Below are 18,528 nucleotides of genomic sequence, written 5' to 3'. Positions count from 1 at the left end.
ATAAATTATCTGAATTGTAATCTTTTAAAATATATGGAAAATACATGATTATTTTGAGCATATATGTATATATACACACACATATTTTGAGCATATACATATGTATACACACACTTACATATATATGTATATATCTGTATGTTTATATACCCACATATAATACCTCTGCAATTGCTGTGAACAGTACAATTGTTTATCTAAATTATTATCTTTAGTGAACTAATCTTTTCTTTGTATGTATGAAGAACTAACAAGTTAAAAATTCTCAGCTATATATATTTCTATGTATATTTATCTCCACTGGTATCTAAAGTGTAACAAGTCAAAACACACATATATGTATTATCAAAAAGGACATTTGTATTTTTGTTATGGTGATGTTACTGGCGTTTTAAGAAGTAAAGACACTATAATTATTTTTTGATAAAATAAATATTTTGAAAACTATCTTCAAATCTGACTGATGCTCATTAAATAGCAACAACTTTTAGTGTTTTAATCATATAATATTAGTTTGCTTCAATCAAACACATATTCTATTTTATCAACCCATTTAACAATTTCATCAATTTAATATATTTAGAATTTCTATCGGCTGGACGCAAATAGAGTTCAAGTAACCGAATAATTTCATTCTCCATATTAATTTTAGAATAAAGAAATATTTTAAAATTTAGATAGAACACAGTATTTCCATTGTCTATAGATGCAGCTATTTATGCCTTTGCGTTCTTGAACCATTGTTGACTAGAAATTATATACTGAACATAAATAAGAATATAAACAGAAAATATACCTCTGGTTACTTCTAACGTGGTTTATTCTCTGTCATAATGATTGTTTATTAACAGTGTGCTGTTAATTTCTTTTCTGCCACAGGTTTGAGTAGTTGCTGTGAAGACCACTCAGAACACAAAGTGATAACCATGAAAAACATGTTCTGGTGACTGGAATTGATCACTATTCCTGCAAAGTAACAGCTGCCATAGGCAAAAAGAAAAAACCAAGAGCTCAAAGATCAAGTCTTTTGTGAAAGTTTATAACTGCAATCATGTCATGACCATGAAGATTCTGTGTGGCTATCCTCTTGGAGAAAACTATAATAACAAGGATGACTTCAGAGATCCTGCTCTTAAATGCACGTTCAAGAAGAGAAACAAGACTGCTAAGAACAAATGGTTCTTCCTGAAGGCGCAGTTCAGGAAGAACCATTTGTTCTTAGCAGTCTTGTATCTCTTCTTGAACTTGCATTCATTATTATTATAGTTTTTGCTCTTTTTTAAAAAAAATTATTTATTTTCAGCATAACAGTATCATTATTTTTTCACCACACCCAGTGCTCCATGCAATCTGTGCCCTCTATAATACCCACCACCTGGTACCCTGACCTCCCAGCACCCCCCGCCACTTCAAACCCCTTAGATTGTTTTTCAGAGTCCATAATCTCTCATGATTCACCTCCCCTTCCAATTTACCCCAACCCCCTTCTTTCTAACTCCCCATGTCCTCTATGTTTTTTGTTATGCTCCACAAATAAGTGAAACCATATGATAATTGACTCTCTCTGCTTGACTTATTTCACTCAGCATAATCTCTTCCAGTCCCGTCCATGTTGCTACAAAAGTGGGGTATTCATCCTTTCTGAGGGAGGCATAATACTCCATAGTGTATATGGACCACAACTTCCTTATCCATTCATCCGTTGAAGGGCATCTTGGTTCTTTCCACAGTTTGGCAACTGTGGGCATTGCTGCTATAAACATTGGGGTACAGATGGCCCTTCTTTTCACGACATCTGTATCTTTGGGGTAAATACTCAGGATTGCAATGGCAGGGTCATAGAGAAGTTCTATTTTTAATTTCTTGAGGAATCTCTACACTGTTCTCCAAAGAGGTTGCACCAACCTGCATTCCCACCAACAGTGGAAGAGGGTTCCCCTTTCTCCACATCCCCTCCAACACATGTTTTTTCCTGTCTTGCTAATTTTGGCCATTCTGACTGGTGTAAGGTGATATCTCAATGTGGTTTTCATTTGAATCTCCCTGATGGCTAGTGATGATGAACTTTTTTTCATGTGTCTGATAGGCATTTGTATGTCTTCATTGGAGAAGTGTCTGTTCATATCTTCTGCCCATTTTTTGATACGATTGTCTGTTTTGTATGTGTTGAGTTTGAGGAGTTCATTATAGATCCTGGATATCAACCTTTTGTCTGTACTGTCATTTGCAAATATCTTCTCCCATTCCTTAGGTTGCCTCTTTTTTTTCTTGACTGTTTCCTTTGCTGTACAGAAGTTTTTGATTTTGATGAAGTCCCAAAAGTTCATCTTCACTTTTGTTTCCTTTGCCTTTGGAGACATATCTTGAAAGAAGTTGCTGTGGCTGATATTGAAGAGATTACTGCCTATGTTCTCCTCTAGGATTCTGATGGATTCCTGTCTCACATTGAGGTCAATTTCTATATCATTATTGGTATTTCACTTTGTTCAGACATTGTTTTCCTGATTTCCTTTAGCTCCTTGTGTATGATTTCCTTTAGTTCTTTGAAAATATTTAAGATAGTTATTTTAAAGTCTAAAAAAATCTAATGTCTGCATTATTCAGAGAAGTTAGTTTTGACTTACTCTGTTTTCTTCGATTGGGCCATATCTTGCTGTTTTATTGTTATGTTGTGTGATTTTCTTGTTGTTGAAAATTGAATTTGAATACCACAAATGTGGTAAATTTGAAGTTCAAATTTCCTCCCAAACCCCAATTTTGCTGTTCTTGAGTATTTGGGCTTAGATTATGTTCAGCCTGCTATTATGTTCTTAGATTATGTTCTAAAAAATTGAATTTGAATACCACAACTATGGTAAATTTGAAGTTCAAATTTCCTCCCAAACCCCAATTTTGCTGTTCTTGAGTATTTGGGCTTAGATTATGTTCAGCCTGCTATTATGTTCTTAGATTATGTTCTGACTGCTATTTCCTAAAATGCTAATAACTTAAAAGAAGAAAAACAAAAGAAATACACCAAAAACACTTATGTCCTTTTCATTATCATTATCTCTGACTTGTTTGAGTTAATGGCCACTTTTGAAAGCCCTATTTTCCTAAAAACAGCAAAGAAAGAGACAAGCAAACAAACAAAAAACCCAACCCTTATCTCCCTTTAGGTTTTAGGTGGTCCATTGCATGAATCAATTGTAGTCTTTTGTCCCAGGAGACTGAAGTGTATCCAATTGCTTTACAATGTGTTTAAGCAATACCCTCCACTTTCCCCCCCTAAGTAGAAAGTTTGGCTTTAGGTGAAACAAAGATGAGCTCCTTTTATCAGTCCTTTGACTACCCCAGATAAGTTAGAGTAGACACTGACAAAAATTTATGAAAAGGTCTGCTCTGCTCCCTTAGATCCAGAGACTACGAACAGAGCTGCTGCCACTTTAAGATTACTGCCATGCTTGAGAGGAACTACCTAAGCTTTCTTACCATTTTAAAGTTGTCTTTTTCACCGATTCAAAGTTTTCTTGTTTGCTTTACATGTTTCACTATTTTCTAAAATTCTGAGAAAGTTGATTCTAATCATTCTGGTTGTATTTTTACATTTATATGGAAGGATAGGGGTTTGGAGGTCCTAAAAAAAGAGTTTGGAGTCTCTATGTCATCATTTTGCTAATATCTGAGTTTCAATGATATACTTCATAACTAAACATAACTACAGTATTCTTTTATTTTTCTTTCTCCAGATTTTTATTAACTTCCAGTTACCTTTCTGTGTAATAATAGCTTCAGGTGTAGAATTTAGTGATTCAACAGTTACATACAGCATCCAATGCTCATCAAAGGTGCCCTCCTTAATATAAAATTACCTATTATACACATTATCCTACCCACTCCCCTTCAGTAACTGTCAGTTTGTTCTCTGTAGTTAAGAGTCTGTTTCCTGACTTGCTCCTTTACTCCCTAATATTCATCTGTTTGTTTTCTTAAATTCCACATATGAGTGAAATCAGATGGTATGTGCCTTTCTCTGACTGATTTATTTTGCTAAGCATAATACTCTCTATTTCCAAATACATTGCTGTAAGTGGTAAGATTTCATTATTTTTTATGACTAATATTCCATTATATGCGCGCACACACACACACACACACACACACATCTTCTTTAACCATTCCTTTGTCAATGGACATTTGGGCTGTTTCCATAATTTGGCTAATGTTGATAATTCTGCTATAAACTTCCTCTTAGAATCGGTATTTTAAAAAAAAATTATTTTATTTATTTATTTGACAGAGATCACAAGTAGGTAGAGAAGCCAGCAGAGAGAGAGGAGGAAGCAGACTCCCTGCTGAGCAGAGAGCCTGATGCGGGGCTCGATCCCAGCACCCACTGAGCCACCCAGGCGCCCCTAGAATCGGTATCTTTGTACCTTTGGGTAAACACCTAGTAGTGCAATTGCTGGGTCATAGGTTTCTTTGTCTTTTAAGACATCCAGGATGGCTGGATGGCTCAGTAGGTTAAGCATGTGCCTTTGGCTCAGTTTATGATCTTGGGGTCCTAAGACCAGGGAGCCTGCTTCTCCCTCTTCTTCTGCTTTGTCACTGTGCTCTCTTGCTCACTTTCTCTGTCAAGTAAATAAATAAAATCTTTTTTAAAAAAGGTGGGGGGCAGGCAGGCAGACGAAGAGAGAGAGAGAATGTTAAGCAGGCTCTACACCCAGCACAGATCCTGAAATGGGGTTCAATCTCAACTCTGAGATCATGACCTGAGTTGAAACCGAAAGTCAGACACTCAGCCTACTGAGCTTCACTCGCATCCCTTTAGGGTAGCTCTACTGTTATCTTTTTGAGGAATCTCCATACTATTTTCCAGAGTGGCTATACCAGTTTACATTTCCACCAACAGTGTTAAGAGGGTTCCCCTCTCTCCACATCCCCGCCAAAACCTGTGTTTCTTGTATTGTTAATTTCAGTTATTCTGAAGGTGGTATTTCATTATAGTTTTGATTTGTATTTCTGTGATGCCAAGTGATGCTGAGTATCTTTTCATGTGTCTGTTAGCCATCAGGATGTCTTTGGAAAAATGTCTATTCATGTCTTCTGCCAATTTCTTAAGGGATTATTTAGTTTTGGGGTATTGTTTATGAGTCCTTCATAGTTTTGGATACTAACCTTTCATCAGGTATGTCATTTGCAAATATTCTCTCCCATTTCATAAGTTGCTTTTAGTTTTCTTATTTCCTTGATTGTGCAGGAACATTCAGTTTGTTTCCTGGGGTCCTTGGTCTCTCATTGTTCATATCCCATTGATTTTTCCCTCTTCAAATTTCTCTCCCTCCCCCTATAGTCCTCTGTGCCCTTGCTTTGACACCCTTTTGAGTTGAGCATTTAGTCCATTACATTTACATTACATTTTACTGATAGACATGAATTTAGTGCCATGTATTGCTTGTTTTGTCATTGTGCCTGGAGATTTTCTCTGTTCCTTTCTTGTCTTTCTCACTTTTGGTGTTTCGAATGATTTTATAGTTACCTACTTATAGTTAGGGGACAATAAAAGCCTATGGTTCTCCTACTATGCTGCCATCTTAGCTCCCTTTTTCTGAGCAAAACCACAGGATTCTTAAATGAGTGCTTTTTTTCCTTACATTTCCTTATGTCTTATAACCTCTGCTAGTAAAGTATGCTTAAATATATAAATCAGTTCCAGTGAAAGTGAAGTACTTAAGTAATCTGCTCTTAAGTGAAACTGTTTGTTTTCATTAACAGGCTGTATAAGTGACACATTTTATATTGCTTATTATAAGCAATATAAGAATTTCATTATAAGCATAAGAATTTCAATATAAGCATAAGAATTTCATTTAATTTTTGGGTCGTATAAGGAAAACTCAATGACAAGCATGAAATATGTTTGTCTCTACAAAAAAAAATTTCCATTTTTTCAAAATTTGACAACGGCAATCTTGGATGTATTATATATTTTTCCTTATCACATTTATTCATTAAGGAGATTCACTGCACAGCTCTCCTGAAATAGTAGCTACTGATTTGGACACAGAATAATCCACATTTGAATTTTTCTATCAATCATTCTGGGACAATTCTTGACTCAATTTTAAGGTGGTTTAATAATGTCATATATTAAAGTTACTTGGAGGTACTTGAGGTACTTGGAGAGCACAACACTTCACCCCAAGATTTCACATACTGAAGCAAGATATGCATAGAACACAGGAGGCTTAGAGACTATTCTACCCTAATATTTTACAATAAGCTATCAGGAAAATCACCCCAAAACATGACTTACATATCAATTGATTAACAGAGAAACTAAATGTTAAGTAATTAAATATTATTGGCAATAAAAACAAATGAAGTATTCATTTGCAACATGACCTGAACCATACAAACATTATGCTGAACAATGATGTTTGCCAAAGAAGACCACAGACTGTATAACTCCATTTATATGGAACGTCTACAATAAGGAAATATTCACAAAAGGAAGGTATACTAGTGGTTGTTTAAGGATGGGGTAGGGAGGAGAACAAAGGGGAGACATCAAGTAACAGTTATGGGTATGAGGTTTTTAAAGGGTAAATGAAAATATATTAAATTAGATTTGGACATAATTGTACATATCTGGGAACTTAATAAAAATCATTATCTTGGACATCTTAACTAGGCGAATTCTATGATATTTGGATTAAATCTCAATAAGAATGTGAAGTAAAATAAGGAGTTTTGATGTAAATATGAGACCATCAATTTGTAATTTCTACTCATTCTGTTTAATTTCTATGTTAAATTATGTCCTTTTAGACTTACCTTCCCTTCAGAACACCCTATTCAGTTACATTTACTTGTTTTCTATTTAGTTATTTTTTAAATCTTTCTTATTTTAGAAAAGCTCCAAAAATATTAGAGCTTCCATGTATCCTTCACCTAGCCTCTTCTTATGTTTTTAACTTCTATAACCAGAAAATAGGTATCAAATAAAAAAAATTAACCTCAATATAACTGTTACAAATATTTAGTAAAGTGAAGAGCTTGTTTAGATTTTGCTTATTTTTCTAATATTTTTATTTGATTCCAGGATCCAACCCAGGATCTTACACTACATTTAGTTGTCAATGTCATTTAGTCTCATGCTACTTGCAACAGTTCCTCATTCTTTTCTTATTTTTCATTATTGACTCTTTTGAGGAAGATTGATCACATATTTTGTAGAATGTCCCTCCATTTGGGACTGCTGATTTCTTAAGATTCAACTGAGCTTATGCATTTGTGGGGAAAAAAATAAAAAGAAGTAATGCTTTGTCCAATTCAATGTCTCTGCAGGGGAATTCTGTTCATTTTTATAATCACCTAGCTAAGGTGTGTCTGCCAAGATTCTCCATTGGCATTAAAAACTTACATTCATGCATTCAACAAATATTTATTTAGTGTTTGCCACATGCTAAAGTTAAAGATAGGCTTCAGAGCAGTAATGCTCATTCCAGTCTGCAAATCAAGATGGTCTGTGAACTCTCTTAAACATACAGATTTCTGGGCTCAGCATATCAAGATTCCAAACCAGTAGGTCTGAGAAATTTCTTAGGAGAGTCTTTCTACTGGTGGCCCAAATGGAGAAGCAGAGAGAAACAGGACAGTGGCTCTACTGTGGAGGAGCTCTTAGTCTAGAAAAGTGAAGTATACAGGCAGATATATTTTAAAATTATCAAAGAGAGCTCCACCTCTGAGCTTACATGACCTGAATGGATGTCTCTTTACATTTTGTACTATAGGTGCTTCACCCTAGACCCTATCCTGTTGAAAGAATTGGAATGAAATGAAATGAAAAAATTGGTCTTCTGAAATTAGTGGATGAGTGCTCTTGTAGAGAAATGAGGAGGTGCTGTATAAACCAAAAAGGGGGGAATTCCAATCTAGGGTACTGCTTGCTCTGTGAAACTAGGGTTTAGAAGTTCAACAGACGAAGAAAATTTTGGACTGATTCCCCAGGGGAACAATGGAGGAATATTGAGTAGCCAAGTTCTCAGCAATCAGCAAGAATTTTGTGTACTTTTCATTTGAAAATTATGAAGATACAGAGAGGCTAAGTGCTTCTCCTTCTAGTGCACTGAAGCAAGCTTGTGTTCAAGCTCAACTATGAATCTTCCAACAGTTGTACAGAGTGGCTTTGAATCCCAAAACTATGGTTCAAAAATAGGCTCTAATACTTATTGGCTCAGTAACTTTACAAAAGGGGCTTATTGTATCCATGTCTGTTTCCTGATTCCTAAAATAAGGGTGGTGTTATAGGGTGGTTTTAGGATTGAATGGTTTAATCCATGTTAAGTAATTAGAACAAAATCTGACACACAATTATCCCTCTATGTCTACGGTTTACAATTTTGATCACGATTAGCATTAGAATCCAGGATTTTTGCCCTCCAATGACTGGGGGGGGCAAATAATAAAATAATTTAATAATAATATATTATTATATGTTATATATGTTTTATATATCATTTAATAGGAATAATAAAAATAAGTTTATATTTAAAAATGTATTCTGTTTTTGCTTGGCTCTGAAGTATCATGTCCTCTTAATATTTCATCATCAAAATACCAACTTCCCATTCATTACATTGTATTTGGTCTTTTTTTTTTTTTTTTTTTTTAAAGAATGTGAATTCTGCCTTTTGGGGGCAGAATTTTTTTTTTTTTTAAAGATTTTATCCATTCATTCGACATTGATCACAAGTAGACAGAGAGGCAGACAGAGAGAGAGGAAGGGAAGCAGGCTACCTGCTGAGCAGAGAGCCCCAGGTGGGGCTTGATCCAAGGACCCTGGGATCATGACCAGAGCTGAAGGCAGAGGCTTTAACCCACTGAGCCACCCAGGTGTCCCTGTATTTGGTCTTTTAAAATGAAACACAGCCTTAAAATAAAGAGATCCAGACTGCTTTAAGTGACAAAAATCCCGTTTAACTGTAGTAGAAACCCAATATGACTTCTAATGGTGTATTACCCAGCCTGAATAGAAGTAGAGGTAAAAAATAAAAGGTGGGAAGCAACAATAGACTTTTAGACAATAGACTTTTAGAAGGATTACTAATATTAATTTACTCCAGGAGTTCAATCATTTAGAGAAGTTTTTGCAAGAATCCTTACCATGATTATAAGACATGAAAAGAGCTGGCAGAACAATTCAAATGAGGTGTGGGTAGAACTAATACAAGTTAGAGTTTTGACTAATATACTTGCCTTAAATTTAAAGATCATTAATATTTACTAAGGCAGGAAAAATGGACTTAAACAAGAAGAAGAAATATGTGTGTTTGTGTGTGTATATATATATGACTGATGAATATAACAGAGCCACACACATGATTTTGGGTGTATTTTGGTCTGTTCAAAGAAACTACCTACCAAAATTTTAAAGAAAGAAAACCTTACATATATATAAAAATAAGGGTAAAAATGATGAAGGTATGGGCTATGATTGTACAGACGAAAATTTTAAAAAGATTTTAAAAAAGGGATATAGAAGAGCAAATGATGGAGAATAAAGAAACTGAGAAAAAGAGAGATAAACAACTACTGGACCACAAGGAGAGAATTTGAGAGATACATACAATGGTAGAAATATTAGATTGGCAGCAGACCTATCCATAGATAGGTCTGGCAGACCAGAAAGAGCTGGTATGATATATTTACAGCAGTAAAAGAGAAAAATATGCAGCCAAGAATAGCATATCCAGCTAGGCTATCATTGAAAATAGAAGGAGAGATAAAAAGCTTTCAGGACAAATAAAAACTAAAAGAATTTGCAAACATGAATCCAGCCCTATAAGAAATATTAAAAGTGGTCCTCTAAGCAAAGAGAGAGCCTAAAAGTAACAGACCAGAAAGGAACAGGGACAATATACAGTAACAGTCACATTACAATACAATGGCACTAAATTCCTATCTTTCAATAGTTACCCTGAATGTAAATGGGCTAAATGCCCCAACCAAAGACACAGGGTATCAGATGGATAAAAAAACAAGACCTATCAATATGCTGTCTGCAAGAAACTCATTTTAGACCCAAAGACACCTCCAGATTTAAAGTGAGGGGGTGGAAAACAATTTGCCATGCTAAAGAACATCAAAATAAAGCAGGGGTGGCAAACCGTATATCAGATAAATTAGATTTTAAGCCAATGACTAAAAGAAGAGAGGAGGAAGAACACTGTATCATACTTAAAGGGTCTGTCCAACAAAAAAACCTAACAATTTTAAATATTTATGCACTAACATGGGAGCAACCAACTGTTTAAACCACTTAGTAACAAAATCAAAGAAACATATTGACAGTAATGCAATAATAGCAGGGAACTTTAACACCCCCCCTCACTGAAATGGACAGATTACCCTAGCAAAAGATCAAAAGGAAATAAAGGCTTTAAAGGAAACACTGGATCAGATGGACATCACAGATATATTCAGAACATTCCATCCAAAGCAACAGAATACACATTCTTCTCTAGTGCACACAGAGCATTCTCCAGAACAGATCATATCTTGGGTCACAAATCAGGTCTCAACTGGTACCATAAGACTGGGATCATTCCCTGCATATTTGCAGCCACAACACTTTGAAACTAGAACTTAACCACAAAAGGAAATTAGAAAGAATTCAAATATATAGAGGTTAAAGAACATTCTACTTAAGAATGAATTGGTCAGTCAAGAAATTAAAGAAGAATTTTAAAAAATTCAAGGAAACAAATGAAAATGAAAACAGAACTGTTCAAAATCTTTGAGGCACAGCTAAGGTGGCCCTGAGAGGAAATTATATAGCAACAGAAGCCTTCTCAAGAAACAAGAAAGGTCTCAAGTACACAACCTAACTCTACACGTAAAGGAGCTGGAGAAAGAACAGCAAAGAAAAACTAAACCCAGCAGGAGAAGAGAAATAATAAAGATCAAAGCAGAAATCAATGACATAGAAACCAAAAGAACATTAGAACAGGTCAATGAAACAAGTAGCTGGTTCTTTGAAAGAATTAATAAGGTTGTTAAACTCCTGGTCAGACTTATCACAAAGAAAAGAACAAGGACCCAAACTAATAAAATCATGAAAGAGGAGAGATCACAACCAACACAAAAGAAATACAAACAATTATAAGAACTCATTATGAGCAACTATACACCAGCAAACTTGACAACCTGGAAGAAACGGATGCATTCCTAGAGACATTTAAACAACCACAACTGAACCAGAAAGAAATAGAAAACCTAAACAGACCCATAACCAGTAAGGAGATTGAAGCAGTCATCAAAAGTCTCCCAACAAACAACAGCCCAGGGCCAGATGGCTTCCCAGGGGAATTGTACCAAATATTTGAAGAAGAATTACATTCTCCTGAAACTGTTAAAAAAAATAGAAATGGAAGGAAAACTTCCAAACTCATTTTATGAGGCCAGCATCACCTTGATCCCAAAACCAGACAAGAACCCCGTCAAAAAAGAGAATTACAGATCAATATCCTTGATGCACACAGATGTAAAAATTCTCACCAAATACTAGCCAATAGGACCCAATGGTACACTGATAAAATTATTCACCGCCACCAAGTGGTATTTATTCCAGGGCTGCAAGGTTGGTTCAACATCCATGAATCAATCGAAACTATAGCATCCTTACTTGATTGAAACTCTTCAAAGTGTAGGAATGGAGGGCACATACTTCAATATCTTCAAAGCCATCTATGAAATCATGCTATTTTATGATATTTCATAAAATCATGAAATATCATTGTCAATGGAGAAAAACTGAGAGAGGTCAGGAACATGGCAGGGATGTCCATTATCACCACTGCTATTCAACACAGTACTAGAAGTCCTAGCCTCAGCAATCAGAGAACAAAAAGAAATTAAAGGCATCCAAATTATCAAAGAAGAAGTCACACTACCACTCTTTGCAGATGATATGATACTATATGTGGAAAACCCAAAGACCCCACTCTAAATCTGCTAGAACTCAGTAAAGTGTCAGATATAAAATCAATGCACAGAAATCAGTTGCATTTTCTTATACCAACAACAAGACAGAAGAAGAGAAATTAAGGAGTCAATCCCATTTACAATTGCACCCAAAACCATAAGATACCTCGGAATAAACCTAACCAAAGAGGCCAACAATCTGTACTCAGAAAACTATAAAGTACTCATGAAAGAAATTGAGAATGACACAAAGAAATGGAAAAGTCCTCCATGATCATGGATTGGAAGAACAAATATTGTGAACATGTCTATGCTACCTAAAGCACATTTAATGCAATCTCCACACATTTAATGCAATCCCTATCAAAATCCGATCCATTTTTTTTTCAAAGAAATGGAACAAATAATCCTAAAATTTATATGGAACCAGAAAAGACCTAGACTAGCCAGAGGAATATTGAAAAAGAAAGCCAAAGCCAAAGTTGGTGGCATCATGATTCCAGTCTTCAAGCTCTATTACAAATCTGTCATCATCAAGATAGTATGGTATTGGCATAATACCAGACATATAGATCAATGGAACAGAACAGAGAGCCCAGAAATAAACCTTAAACTGTATGGTCAACTAATCTTCGACAAAGCAGGAAAGAATGTCCAATAGAAAATAGATAGTCTCTTCAACAAATGGTGTTAGGAATATTGGACAGCCACATGCAAAAAAATGAAACTGGACTATTTCCTTATACCACACACAAAAATATACTCCAAATGGATGAAAAACCTCAATTGAGAAATGAATCCATCAAATTCCTTGAAGAAAACACAGGCAGCAACCTCTTCAACCTGTCACAGTCAGTTCTTCCTCGAAACATCACCAAAGGCAAGGGAAACAAGGGTAAAAATGAACTACTGGGACTTCATCAGGATCAAAAGCTTTTGCAAAGGAAACAGTGAACAAAACCAAAAGACAACTGACAGAATGGGAGAAGATATTTGCAAATGATATATCAGATAAAGGGCTAATATCCATATATAAAGAACTTATCAAACTCAACACCTAAAGAACAAATAATCCAATCAAGAAATGGGCAGAAGACATGAACAAACATTTCTATAAAGAAGACATCCAAATGCCCAATTGACACATAAAAATAAAAAAAGGGAAATACAAATCAAAACCACAGTGAGATATCTCCTCACACCAGTCAGAATGGCTAAAATTAACCAGTCAGGAAACGACAGATGCTGGCAAGGATACAGAGAAAGGGGAACCCTCCTCCACTGTTGGTGGGAATGGAAGCTGGTGCAGTCACTCTGGAAAATAGTTCCATAGAGGTTTCTCAAGAAGTTGAAAATAGAGCTACCCTATGACCCAGCAATGGCACTACTGGGTAGTAATTTAACAAATATTTATGTTTAACAAATATAAAATTTGTATTAACAAATATTATTTGTTCTTTTTGTACCTAAAGATACTAATGTAGTGCTCCGAAGGGGCATGTGCACCCGAATGTTTATAGCATCAATGTACACAATAGCTAAACTATGGAAAGAACTTAGATGTTCATTAATAGATGAATGAATAAAGAAGATGTGGAATATATATACAATGGAATACTATGCAGCCATCAAACCCCCCAAATCTTGTCATTTGCAAGGATGTGGATGGAACCAGACAGTACTATGCTAAGGGAAATAATCCAATCAGAGTAAGACAATTATCATATGATCTGTCTGATATAAGGATTCTGAAAGGCAGCGCTGGGGATTGTGGGGGGAAGGGAGGGTAAAAAAATAAAACAAGGTGGTATCGGGGAGGGAGACAAACCATAAGAGACTCTTAATCTCAGGAAACAAACAGCGTTGCTGGAGGGTGGGCTATGGAGAAGCTGGCTGGGTTATGGACAGTGGAGAGGGTATGTGCTATGGTGAGTGCTGTGAAGTGTGTAAGCCTGATGATTCACAGACCTGTACCCCTAAGGCTAATAATACATTATATGTTATTAAAAAGGGGGGGGCACCTGTGTGGCTCAGTGGGTTAAAGTCACTGCCTTCGGCTCAGGTCACGATCCTAATGGAGTATATACTGTGCGTAAGAGGCTATGGAGTTCAATGTTGAAAAGGATCTGGAACAAGGAAGGAGTATGAAGATGCTGTCACAGTTGTTTTGGGGCAGACAAAGGGCTTTTTAAATAACACAATTGTGCATATTCCCTTTGAAGGCATAGTTGGATAGTACAGGACTGTCTATCAGGGCTGCTGTGCAGAATGGTTATTCCTCCAATAAGGGACACCTGGGAGACTTGCTTCAGGAAAAGCTTTGACCTGATAGAGTGGAAGCCTTGAGTAGTTTGGATCATTTAATCTGAGGAACTAGAGTCCAGCCCCAAATGATTGTATACTGTTCAGGGTAAAAAGGATCCCCTCCCAATATTACTGTGATATGGCACCTACAATTTGGAGACACTGTCGCTTTTAAACGTGTTGCCTGATTAAGTTATTCCCATGACAAGCTCCTCCCATGAGAAATCTCCCAAGTGTCTCTTATTGGAGGAATCATCAGCCATCAGCCCTGCTTTGCGTTGTTAGACAGTCTGGGATACTCTGTGACTTTAGGAGGAATATGTATATTTGGACATCTGTGCAAGTAAGGCTTACAGAATACCCAATTTCTCCCAGAACCCATCTCTAGTTTTCCAGCCTTGGTAGACCTTTGTCCTTCCTCAGATCCTTTGCAACCCTGAACACCAGTTACATCTGCTGTTGTGAAGATGGCCTTCGACTGACTTTGACTGCATAAGGAAACTTCTGCAAGACTATGCAAGCTCAGGCACAGCATACCTAACTACAACACTGGGGACAGTGGATGAGAAAACAGTTATTTTCCAGTGGTACCCCGCCTTTGTTATGGATTGCTATATGTGCACCTTGAGTGGACTGATTGTCTGACAATAACTCAGATGACATCATGTATATTTGAGAATGCTGTGTCACACCCTATCCAGTTCCTGTTAATAAGGGACAAGCCATTGGGGCAATTTAGGAACACCATCTCAGGTCCGAAGTTAGGGGGCAAGCCTGGGAATCACAGAATTACACAGCAAAACTATTCTTTGGGCCATGATTTCCAGGACTCTTTTCATGTCATTACAATGACATGGAGCAGGAGAAAACCACTTCTCTGGCTGCATCATCCCACAGAGCAGCTCCTTGCCGCCCCCACATAGGTGAAGATCAATTGGCAAAGACATGCGGTGAGAACTATAGATGATTATAGAGCCTTCCTTCCAAATAAGGAGCACTCGCCATTTGGAAGGAAAACGGGGCCTTCAGAAGCTGAGAAGGGAATTGTGAAATGGGACAAAATAACAAAACAAGACCTCAACAGTCTCTAAAATGTATAATTATGGCCAACCAAAGAGTACTGGGAGCATGTAAGAGATGCTGAGATAGAGGGTTTCCTTAGGGTGCCCAAAAAACAGGAAAGAGCATAAGAGTGGGTAGATTCTATTCAGTATAGCTTCTAGGATCCAAATTATTTCCCCAGCAACAGTAAAAACAAAAATAATTGTTTCAAAAACAATGTTTTTGCCCATCTGGGACTTTTGCATCATTGGATTGTGTATATTTCAAAAATTACTCACCATAGTTGCTCTTTTATTTCCTAAAGTAGGTTAAGTAAAATAAAGCCCCTGTGACAGTTAATACCTAAATATTTCAGTATTATATAAAATAACACATATTTCTATATAACCATAATACTACATCCTTACAAAGTTAACAATTCTTCCATACCATCCAAGGCCCATACAAATTCAGATATTCTACTCACCACTCCAAATGTCTTTGATAACTGATTTGATTCAAGATTTGTTTCAAGAAGTTTGTAAAATCAGAGCACGTGGGTGACTCAGTGGGTTAAGCCTCTGCCTTTGACTCAAGTCATGGTCTCAGGGTTCTGGGATCGAGCCCCGCATCGGGCTCTCTGCTTTGCGGGGAGCCTGCTTTCCCCATCCCTCTCTCTGCCTACCTCTCTGCCTACTTGTGATCTCTCTGTGTCAAATAAATAAAATCTTTAAAAAAAAAAAAAGAAGTTTGTAAAAATGGATAATTACAAGCAAATAACGCCCCCCCTCAAGGAAAGGTAAATAAAGAAGTACTTTGCCTTCATAAAACACATCTTTTAAAAAAAAAAAATCAGTGGAAAGTCTGTACCTCTGTGTATTTTGTTGTCATTTTTGTTGTTAATTTATAGTTTAAAGTAAGGAAAAAATAGAAATCAATTATCTGAAGCAATAATTTTTCACTCTCCTCCACCTTTTCTTTGCAAATGTTGATTTTTTTTTTTTAAAGATTTTATTTATTTGACAGAGAGAGATCACAAGTAGGCAGAGAGGCAGGCAGAGAGAGAGGAGGAAGCAGGCTCCCTGCTGAGCAGAGAGCCCAATACGGGACTTGATCCCGGGACCCCGAGATCATGACCTGAGCCGAAGGCAGCGGCTTAACCCACTGAGCCACCCAGGTGCCCCGTAAATGTTGATTTTTTTCTTAACCTCACTGTCAGCTATGGGCAGTCTTCTACCAACCAGTACGTACAGGTGTTGAAGAGCAAGGCAGAGGAGTCTGGGAGTGAGAAGGACAATTTTAAACAATTTTTTAAAAGAATATATATAGCTTTGAGAATATAAAAATGTGTAGAAAGGCTTGGAACACTCACAAAATATCATCACCATATACTGAAGAGCAACACTATGCCGATGTTTCACATACATCTTATTTAATGTCCAGAAAGATCCTTTAAGAATTTCTCATTATCTTTGTTACATAGATAAGAAAAATGAAATTGTAATAAATTTTGGTGACCTGCTGTGGTAGCTAGAATACCTCCTCTGCGAAAGGTCCACAAACAAATCCATAAAACAAAGCGAAGTTAAGATTGCACATGGATTTTTTCCTAATCATATGACCTGAAAATATGGAGGTTATCCTAGGCTATACTGGGTAGGCCCATTGCAATCACAAGCATTCCTAGATGTAGAAGAGGGAGGCAGAAGAAGTCAGAGTGATATAATAAGAATATAACTCTCTTGCTTTGAAGATGGAAAAGGGGGCCATAAACCAAGAAATAAAGCCAGTGCTGTGAAGTGTGTAAACCTGGTGATTCACAGACCTGTACCCCTGGGGATAGAGTATTATGCCTCCATCAGAAAGGATGAATACCCAACTTTTGTAGCAACATGGACGGGACTGGAAGAGATTATGCTGAGTGAAATAAGTCAAGCAGAGAGAGTCAATTATCATATGGTTTCACTTATTTGTGGAGCATAACAAATAGTATGGAGGACATGGGGACTTAGAGTGGAGAAAGGAGTTGGGGGAAATTGGAAGGGGAGGTGAACCATGAGAGACTATGGACTCTGAAAAACAATCTGAGGGTTTTGAAGGGACGGGGGGTGGGAGGTTGGGGTACCAGGTGGTGGGTATTATAGAGGGCACGGATTGCATGGAGCACGGGGTGTGGTGCAAAAATAATGAATACTGTTATGCTGGAAATAAAAAAAAAAGAAAAAAAAAAAAAAAGAAAAGGCAAGAGGATGGATCCTCCCGTCGATCCTTGAAAATAAACATAGCTGTACCACTTTAGGACATCTCATTTTCAGAAGTATAAAAGAATAAATTTGTGCTAATTTAAGCCACAAAAGTTGTGGTAATTTGTTTCTTTAATCATAGGAATATTGGGGAAATATAAAAATATTCCCCATACTAGAACATTCTTTGCCTTTAAAATACTATTTGGAATATTTACTTCATCTGGTAGATATATATTTTAAAATGTATGTAAGCTAATTATCAGTATACTTTCATTAAATAGATAATGACTTAAAACCAAAGAAAAGACCCACATAAAACATACTGACTGGCAGCATAAACCACCAAAGGATTAAAAGTCAGCAGAGGGAAGCTGCTATATAGACAATCCACACAAAACCAACTGGGAATACATTTTGTTTGCTAAAGTTTTTAAAAAATTATTTAATTTATTCATTTGACAGAGAGAGAGCGCTAGAGAGAGAGAGAGAGAGAGCGCACACAAGCAGTGGGTAATGAGAGAGGGAGAAGCAGACTTCCTGCTGAACAGGAGCCTGGCTCAGGACTGGATCCCAGGACCCCGATATCATGACCTGAGTCAAAAGCAGATGTTGAACAGACTGAGTCACACAGATACACCTTGGCTAAAGTTTTTTAATTCAAATACAATGCTCTTAGTTGTTCTCAGTAGGAGCTTTTAATTAGGATATCCAGAGTCTTTTTCCAGTTTAAATTGTTAAATTCAACACTGTAAAGGTATAATTATTTCAATTTTAAGAATTCTGAAAATTCTGAAAAGCTGCAAGACCAAAAACCTTGTAAATATTACACCAAACAGTAGCATCTGAGAGGAAGAACCTGAACAAAATATAAACAGCTTCAAATACAAAGAGCTGATTCAAATGTCTGATTCCAAAAGTTATCTAAATTCTCAACACTGATTAAAAAGGTTACTACAAAAGTATGTGGCTA

Source organism: Mustela erminea, chromosome Y (assembly GCF_009829155.1).
Source record: "Mustela erminea isolate mMusErm1 chromosome Y, mMusErm1.Pri, whole genome shotgun sequence".
NCBI lineage: Eukaryota > Metazoa > Chordata > Mammalia > Carnivora > Mustelidae > Mustela > Mustela erminea.
The sequence above is the reverse complement of the archived record's forward strand: the minus strand, read 5'-3'. Positions refer to the sequence as shown.